Source organism: Chaetura pelagica, unplaced genomic scaffold, assembly GCF_000747805.2.
Source record: "Chaetura pelagica isolate M959 unplaced genomic scaffold, ChaPel_1.0 scaffold101, whole genome shotgun sequence".
Lineage (NCBI taxonomy): Eukaryota > Metazoa > Chordata > Aves > Apodiformes > Apodidae > Chaetura > Chaetura pelagica.
In genome coordinates, this window is record NW_009952564.1 from 7,341,801 (window position 1) to 7,350,789 (window position 8,989).

Below are 8,989 nucleotides of genomic sequence, written 5' to 3' on the forward strand. Positions count from 1 at the left end.
CTCGCTGGGGAGGGGCGGCGGGGGGCGGCGCTGGAGCGGGAGCCCCGGGAGCCCCGGCTCCGCTCTGCGGGCAGCGGGACCCGCCTGACCTTGCGCGGGTCGCTCTGGGACAGGGTTCTCGGTGTTTGGTTAAACTGCCTCGTGTTGGTCGATTTTTGGCGTTGCCCGTGCTCCCCGAGAGGTGATCCTGCCTCTCTGTGCCTTCATACGCACAAAGGGAAGTTTTCCACAGCTGTTTCTTAACAGGAGTGTCGAACCGGTCCCCTTGGAACTGGTGTTATGCAATGCTGGGTATTATTATTCCAGTTTGGCAGCTTAAGGTAGGGTGACTAGGAGCTGAAGCACTTAAGCTTTTGCTAAGAGATGGTAAGGGGTTTAGCACGTTAGCAATTGGTGTGAGGTCACACGACAAGACTGCTTGAAAACACATTGTAAGCAGCTTCAAACACCCTGAGGGGCTGCCAGGTATCTGTAGAGGTTCTGCAAAGAAGCTGACTCTCAGCTGGCCTTAAACAGGGGTGTTTGGGATATCCTTTATTCCCCTGCACAACCCTAGATGAAACAGGGCACCCTGCCTCTTAGTCAGCTCCCACAGAGGACGGCAGAGTTTGCAGGAGAAGCAGCAGCACTGATCACCCAAGGTGAAGTGGCAGGTGACATGACTGGTGTTAAGGAGCCCTCCTGATGAAACTGGGTTTCCTTTTATGCTTCGTCGACTGTTCTGTTTTCTCCGTCTTGGTCCCCACTTGGGCTGTATGTCAGTTGTGAGTTGAGGGACGGGGTTCCTGGGGCCTGGGTGCCGCGAGGTAGGAAGTGGTGCTGGAATGTCAGGCTGGAGTTGTGGAGGTCTCCTGGTAGATGGAAGCCAGAGCTGTCTGCTGGGCTGTGGCTGTGGCATGCTCTGAGAGGCTGAGCCCTGGCTTTGCTTGCACTGCTTAGGAGTTCTCATTTGGGGGAACTTTTTACCTTTTGTAACTTCTTTCTTTGTTTGTTAATAAAAAGATACGGAGAAAAAACCTGGACACCCATCTTCTGTCTCCAGAGCACCTAACTTTATTTCTGGTATTTTACTTTCTTTGCAGGCAGCTTCATCACTGTTTCAACTTCAGAACTGATCCCTTCAGGTTCTGCACTTGAATTATTTTTTTTAATTTTTTTTTTCATTTTGGTGGTACTTCATCTCTTTGAAGAGCAGCATATTCCTGTCTTGTCAAAACACTACACAGCAAGTTCTTGTGCAGAATAAAATCTTCGTATTGAATCCATATGTTCTCTAAAAATTCAGATTGAAGTAAACAGGCTGATAGAACTTAAATTGAAAAATAGCCCAATTTAAATACAATGAGACAGTCAAAGGACTAGACAAAGATTTCAGAAGGAATGTATTAAACTGCATGGGGTGCTCTGGAACAAAACCAAGTTGTTAGTCAAGGACCAAAGATAGGAGAAGATCCCTAAAAAAAAAGTAATATCAGAAGATAGATCCAGAAATAGATCTAACGCTTCAGCTCTCAACATACAGAAACTAGTGTGGTGTTTGAAGGGATCTGATCTGTCTTCAGTATGGAATCCAAGATCGTGAATAAGTTCTTTTGAACAAACTGACTCTGAGTACTTTTTCTGGGAGTGTATGCGTTGCATAGTAACCCACACCACAAAGTGCAGAGATAATTTTGGGAGCACTAAGACCCATAACATCATCTGTAATTATGAACAGTCTATTTTGGCAGAGAAAGGATTCAAGAAGAAACTAGCAAGTTCACTGACATTTGAAATTTCAAATATAAAAGAGATTGTGTAGTCATTGTGGGCTGCTTGCAGTGCTCTTTCTTACCTGTCTGAATTCAAAATAGCTCATAGTGTGTTAATAGTGCATAGGGAGTTGTGATGTCTGTCATCAGGGTATTTGAAATTAGGTGACTTCTTTTACAGAGTACCTCTAGTTTCAGAGATAGTGAAAGATTTATTATTTTTTTTTTGCTTTCTAAGCTGCTTACATTTTTGTGGGTTTTCTTTGATGTGTTAAACACCAGCTTAGCAATGAGTGATTGCTGTTACCTCCCACCTGCTTTTGTGATACTTGTCTTTATGTTCACTCTTTCACTCTTTCCCCATCTTCTGAATTATTTTAATAGTTTAGAGACTTAAACATGAGTAGAAAAACTGAGGTAATTCTCTATTCTGTTAGTGAACTTTATGATTCTCTAGAGATTAATTTCTTTCTTTTTCTTTTCTTCTTTTTTTTTTTTTTTTTCTTGTTTCCTAACTGTTGTTATTGTTAGTCCTGGAATTTGAAAATCTATTTTAGAACTGGATTTGCACAAGGAAAAATACCAGTGGAAGGGACTTGGGTTCTACCATCTGTAGTAATTTACCTGTTTTTATAGAGCAGATGTAAATAATACTCCCTGCACTTTACTGCCTTCAAGTGTTGATTCACTTGCTGCTCACTGTTTTTGTATTTTCACTACACTTGTTATGCTACTGGTTTTAAGGAAAGAAGGCAACAAAATTTTGCACTGATTCTTGAGCATTTGCTGGTCGCTTAATATCTTACCTTAAAAGTGCTTGTCTGACCTGTTTCAGTTCAGGTGAAGCCTGTCAGAATAAGTCATCCAGCCTTTCGCTGCTGCCCTTTACCTAAGAACCACGTTACACAAGGGGTGTAATGCTGGGCGTGTGCTTCATTGTTGCTTCTACCTGCTGCATGACCTAGAGTGTCAGCTCAGGTATGTTACCAGGAGGGCCCAGTGCCTGTGCTCCTGTGCACATGTTGTGTTTTTTGTCACATCGACCAAACCACTCTCCAGTTTTGATGGGAAACACCTGTGGGATGGTCGTGTGGCAGCACACGTGATGAAAAACTGATTGAAACGGAGCAGGGTGCTGTGTGTTAGAGCTCTGCCTTAGATAGTAACGTGCACTACTTTTCTGTGAGAAGTGTCCTTAGTGGGGGCGGCCTCTAAACGTGTACGTGGTAGCTGAGCCTGCAGTTTCCAAGGGTCCTGACGTGCTGTGGAAGAGCCCTTCAAGACTAAATGGTACACAACAGGTAGCTGTTGCCACAGAGTACTTCATAACTTTGCAAGCCAGTGCTATTCTTGCAGCATTTGTGGAAGAGACATCGCAGTGGGGGAATACTGAGCATAACAGAAAAATAAGAGTAGTTAAAGTATCATGAATTTTTATGGCTAAGCTCTGATATCTCTGCTTGTTTTGCCCAGATTCACAAATCAAACCCTTCAAGGTCCTGAAACCGTGCGTGTTTCTCGTGAGAGTAGGGAGGATTTTTCTCTCCTCTTCTGAGTTAGTATTACAAAGTTCGTGCAGAACTGTTGTTTCCATTCAGAAGGCACAGTGCTAAGCTTAAGTTCCAAGTTTATAGAAAACTGCTGAATTGTCATATGCACTGGAGGCGGGACAAAAAAGGTAATTGAGCTTGAAAATCGTTGTTTGGTTTTAGGATTTTTCTGAATGTCGAAATGCCAAAGTGTGAGCTATACTTTCTGTATTTAATTTCATGAAAGGTAAATTTCGACCTTGCCTATATGCATGGTTACAAATGGCTTAATATCTTCTCAGTTTGTTTATTAAAGTCAGTGCAGTTGATTATAAGAACTTTAACCTGATTTATAATTCTTACCACTTTGATTTTAATTCTATAACCAGATTAAGGCATTCCTAGAGGTAGGAAGGATTGGGAGGATAGGAAAGCAGTATAGGAATTGTAGCCATTTTATTGAAACACTTTAGAAGCCATTCTTGGCTTTTGAGTGGTGTTTGACCATTCAATTCTTTTTACATGTATATGCGGCTTATTAGGTTGGCTTGCTAGGTTGGGATATTTCTTCTGGGAACAACACAGTATATTTAGTTAATCACCAAATGCCACAGACTCTGCTGCCATCTCCTGAGGACAAGAGAAATTATGCATCCTCTTTTGCCACATGAAATCTCTTCTAAAATGGGGAATAATGGGTGATGGTCGAGCCAGAAAAGTACTTTGATCCAGGTGGAAATGATTCAGAACTTGAAGAGTCTGCCCACTTGGCAAGCATTAGATGTGTTCAGACCAATAATCTCAGAAGGTGCTGGATATTTTTATCTTGAGGAGGAGGAAAGGACAGAAGTTGGATTTTTATATTTGGTTGGAAATTGATAAGAAGTGCAGTACCTCCCTGCATCCCTTCTGCTGTGAGATAGGCAATGTCAGGATTACTTTCTGCTCCCTGCTGAAGGAGCGGAAAGGAAGAAGTGACCTATATGGGAGTTGTGGAACAACAAAAGTTTGTCAGGAGGGAGATTAGAGGTGAGGAAGCGGTGGGGGGTGGGGAGAGGGAAGCAGTGTATGCATACAAGAATTACTATTTATTTGGAGACTCATGGACTTGAAGACTAGAGAGTGGAGAAGCACAGCACTGAAAATGGGGTAACTGTATTTGTGTACAAGCATATTGAATTAATTCATTATGGGAAGGAAATGAAACAAGCCTTTATAGCAAATAGAGCCAAAACCATTTCCACAGGAGTCACCAGGTGATTAAGATTAAGATATTTTAATTTTCTTGTGGGCAGAGTAATGTTTTTAAAATTAACTGAAACTACTATGCTGCATGGTAAGATCTTGATGCATTAAGTGCTTCCTGAGATCACTTGGCCTTCCTTCTCCCTCCCCTTTCTTTTCCAGGCTTTGTGATTTTTGGCCCTGAGCAGACTAGAATCTCAGTCCCTGAAAAAATTCCCCATTTCAACCATCTGACCATTGTATTTATCTTATTGAGAGTATGGGCTGAGACTCAGGGCAGAAATTTAAGGCTTGCAGAAGTTTTCTCTACATGGCACTTAGAATTTCTTGTCAGTAAAGATCACAGATTAGGTTTGAAATTGCAGTTAAAGGAGATTTTTTTGGTTTTTAATAAGTAGCTCTTTAGCACAAATTTTCATCTGAAAACAATTCATTCTTATTTAAAACTGGGAAAAGGAAAGGGTGGAAAAACAGCTTTTTATGTTTGATGAGTTAGGTGTTGGCAATTATTGTTGTTTTAGCATGATAACTGACAGCATGTTCTGATAATTTTTCACATTGTTTTTTATATAATCCGTGAATTGAACACCTCAAAAAAAACTCAGCAACCCTGAACTGGGTCTGAAATCCAAAGTATAGTCAGGAGGCCTGTCTTTTTTTCTTTGCTTCTTTTGAAGAAAAGTGTTTCAGTGACTTAAAAAGTAGTGCATGTGAAGCAGATAAAGGTCTTTCTCCTTATATGCCTGATACCTTATATGCCTGAGTTTGTTACCTGATATAAGTACAAGAAGTGCCTTTGAGCTATATATTTATGTATGTAAATAAAACACTTTGTAAACCTAGCGTCACTTTTCTATTTTTGAAGGTAAGCCTCTGCTCTCACCTGAGGATCATCATGAACATTAATTAGTGAAGGTTCGTGATCTCCTGGGAGGCAAGAAAGGGTTGTAATTGTTTTATCTCTAGGCACTGAGGGTATGGAAAGGGCAGTAACTTGTAAGATGTCTCAGGATATTGGTAATGGAGAGACAAAGCTGATTTTGAGCTAAGTTGTTTCAAACTGGTGAAGTAATTCTGTTTTGCAATCATGGTTCAAAATCTGAATGTTCTTGTGAGCTCATCTGACTAATAAGAAGTGATTAACCCAGGAATGGAGAGTTAGGGTTTCTGGCAGCTCTTTATCTGCTGTATGATCATAGGCAAGTTGTTTCCTCTTTCACCTGACTTTGATGCACCTGAGATAAGCAGATATAATATCTAAGCCTTTACCTTATTAAGTGCTCTGAAGCAGCAATGTGTTAGAGGCTACTAAGTGATGTATGGCTGCTTTTCTGTTCTAGACCAACTACATTTATTTCTGATATTTTGGAGTTGGAAAATCCTGTCAGCTCTTATTCCTGCTCTTAGTATCCAGCTGCAGAATGAGATAGCTTTTAATTTTCTTGGGAAAGTTTATTTTTATTTGACACTTGTTGAAATGACCTCACTGTCTCCCCCTTGCACTTGCATAATCAGACAGCTGAGATGCTTCATGATTGTCCTGCTGCTTTAGCTTTTTTTGAGATTAGAGTTGAGTCTAAATTTGAAGTCTAGTACACAACTCTCTAAAGAACAGGTTTCAGCTGGGAAGACCATAAGACTATTACAGCTTATTGCATGTGAAGACTGGACAGCCTTTTGTACACGGGTCACATTTTCTAAGAGGAAGCAGAGTGAGATATCCAAATATAATGAAGAAACCTTGATTGTAATGCACTGTGTGTTTTTTTTCATTATAAAGGAGAGCAGTGAGGAGGGTCTGAAGTATGTCTTGGGGAATTATGCCACATGCTAGTGAAACCTATTCACACTGAGATCCATTTGAATGACAAGTCCTGAGTGAAGTCTGCTTTTAATTCTGATTCTAAAATTGCTTAGCTTTCTTTACATCTCTCTGCCCTCCTACAGTCCAGCATACAGCTGGGTAACTTCCAACAGAATGTCAGGTGTCATGCAAATACATGTTTTCAGTAATAAGGGGGCTAAAGAAGATCAGGGGGACTCAGAGGCAAATTGCTAAGACTTTTTTTCCATGCTATGGTGGTAGTTACCCTTCTGGTTTTCTGACAAGTGAAGCAGAGTAGATTTACAGCCCACAGATCTTCTAGATAATCAAAAACATACCAGTCTGCCCACAAGAACTAGACTAACTTGTGTGCCTAGCAAGACAGCTCATCTGTTAGAGAGAGAGAGAGAGAAATCTTTAAAACACTAGAGAGGCTCTTTTTGCCTTGGAGTTGAATTTAAGCAAAGCCACACCCTTCACGTCTATAACTTCCATAGCTCTGGTTTGGTTTTATTTTATGAGTGGATTATCCTGTCTAGACTCCTGCTTTGACTTGGAAGCCAAAATAGAAGCAATAAAGCTAGTTGGCTGCTTAGCAGGTGACAAACCTTTTCTGAAGTCCTCTAATTTGTTAGGGCCCTTTTCTCTCCCGTGCTCCCTCTCCTGACTGTTTGACAATACCTCAGTAAGTTTTGTGAGTTGCAGATCCAGCTCTGCTAAATTTAGCATGCCAGATGCCTTCAATAAGCCTGAGCCCAGCTATCAGTTACACCAAGATCTGTTTCAGTCAGGCTCATCCCTCTGGGGAGAGACTTGCACTATTTAAAGTTGAATGAGGCTGAGATTCTTACAGCATTAAGCAACTTGGAATTCCCCCTTCTTCTCCCTGATGTTGGTTCTCTACTAGCGTTCAACACTTGCTATTCCCTGGGACTTAATTTGTGTTTCCTCTTGAACTCTAACTGGAAATTGGCTTTGTCTTGAGCTATTGTTCTGTATGGTAGTTCTCTCTTGGTGTATGTCGAGAGGCACAAGGCACCCTTTAGTGTAAGCAAACACTAATGTCTCATTTAGTCTGTGTTGCTTCCAATATGAATTTAAGACATTAAAGGAAAAGCAATATTCAAGTCATAGTCCGGTGACAGACTGTGTATAGAGGAATGCAGCTGCAGCGGGATTAATTGGATTGCATTTGGGCCTAGAAAAAGTGCAAGGTTTTTTCTACTGAGTGCTTGAAGGCCCTTACAGCACTGGCATGCAAGAGCAGGAGTGTTAATTCTGGTGTTCTGGGCATGCATCCAGTTCCAGTAACTGCTCTGTGTCACCTCACTGAAGTCCCGCTTCCATTGGGATTTTGTGGATCACTCTTCACTTCCGCTTTTAAATCACTGGGCAGTTTTGTGCCCTTTTAACCAACAGCAGCCTTGTGCATCAGAAACCCCTTCACTAGTGAAGTCTGTTTTTTTTCCTCTGCAACTGAGTCACATGTTGCAGATGTGAGAAATGCGAAGAGAGTCTTAGGATATGGCAGGAAAGTGCTTTTGATAGAGACTGGAAATAAACTTACTCACATTGTACAAGGTAGTTGCAACTATTTGGGATGCTGTAAGCAGCTTTGGTTATGATGCTTAAGGAAAAACTTTTATCTAAAGGAGTGGAATGAACAGCTAGTATGACAATAGTAGGTACTAAAAGCCAGTCTTAAAGGAGAACTGGAGCCTGGCTTTAATTACAAGAAGAAAAGTATTAGGAGGTTGTGGTAGCTCTCTGAAAAGACAGGTGGGATAAGGGTGTATCGGTACTTACCAACTACTGAAGCTAATGAGCCTTGATAGAGACAGCATATGGGTAGAACTTGAATGGAAATCAGAAGAAAGCGTAACTATGAGAATAATGGTAGCTTGGGTGGTAGCTTGGGAACAACCTTGCAATGGAAGGTTTTTATTTAAGTGGCTCCAGAGGGCTGGTATTGCATCTAGGAAAGGGTATAGATTTTTAGAGCACCATAGTTACTAAGAGGCCTGACAGGATGAGCCAAGAGTCCCTCATTGCTAAAAACAGTTACTTGGGATGGGGTGGCTGACTTGGTCCAAAAGCTTTGACACCTAAGATGAATACAGTTGACTGGCTGTTGCATGCTCTGTGGAGTGCTATTTGAGATGTAGGATGCCACTGATAAGCGTGTATCTGCTTAGGATCATTATTGGAATAACAGAATAAAATAATTGGTTAAGGAAGGGCATATTCCTTCTGGGTGCTTCAGGCTCTTTATACATCTTTATGTTATCTCATATGCTAGTTTTGAGCTTATGATTTAAGTTTTTTCTTTTCAACAGAAAAGGATGGGTGTTCCTGGTACATCCTGTACTTGGCTGGAACATACAGGACTGACTTAAACAGACCTTACCTGATACAGTAAACTTATGTTACTGATTTGGCTGAGAGGTAACTTGAAGCAGCAGCTCTACTTGTAAATAGCTATAAAAATACAAACAAAACCAACCCCAAAGCTATTTACATTACTCCAGTGAAAAGAAAGGAGTGATCATTTTGTGTCCTTTGTTACATGTCTTGGATCTTTTGAGGCTGGCATAGTTTGAAGTCCTTAGGTTCAAAGGGCATATTGTTTGGTCAATGAT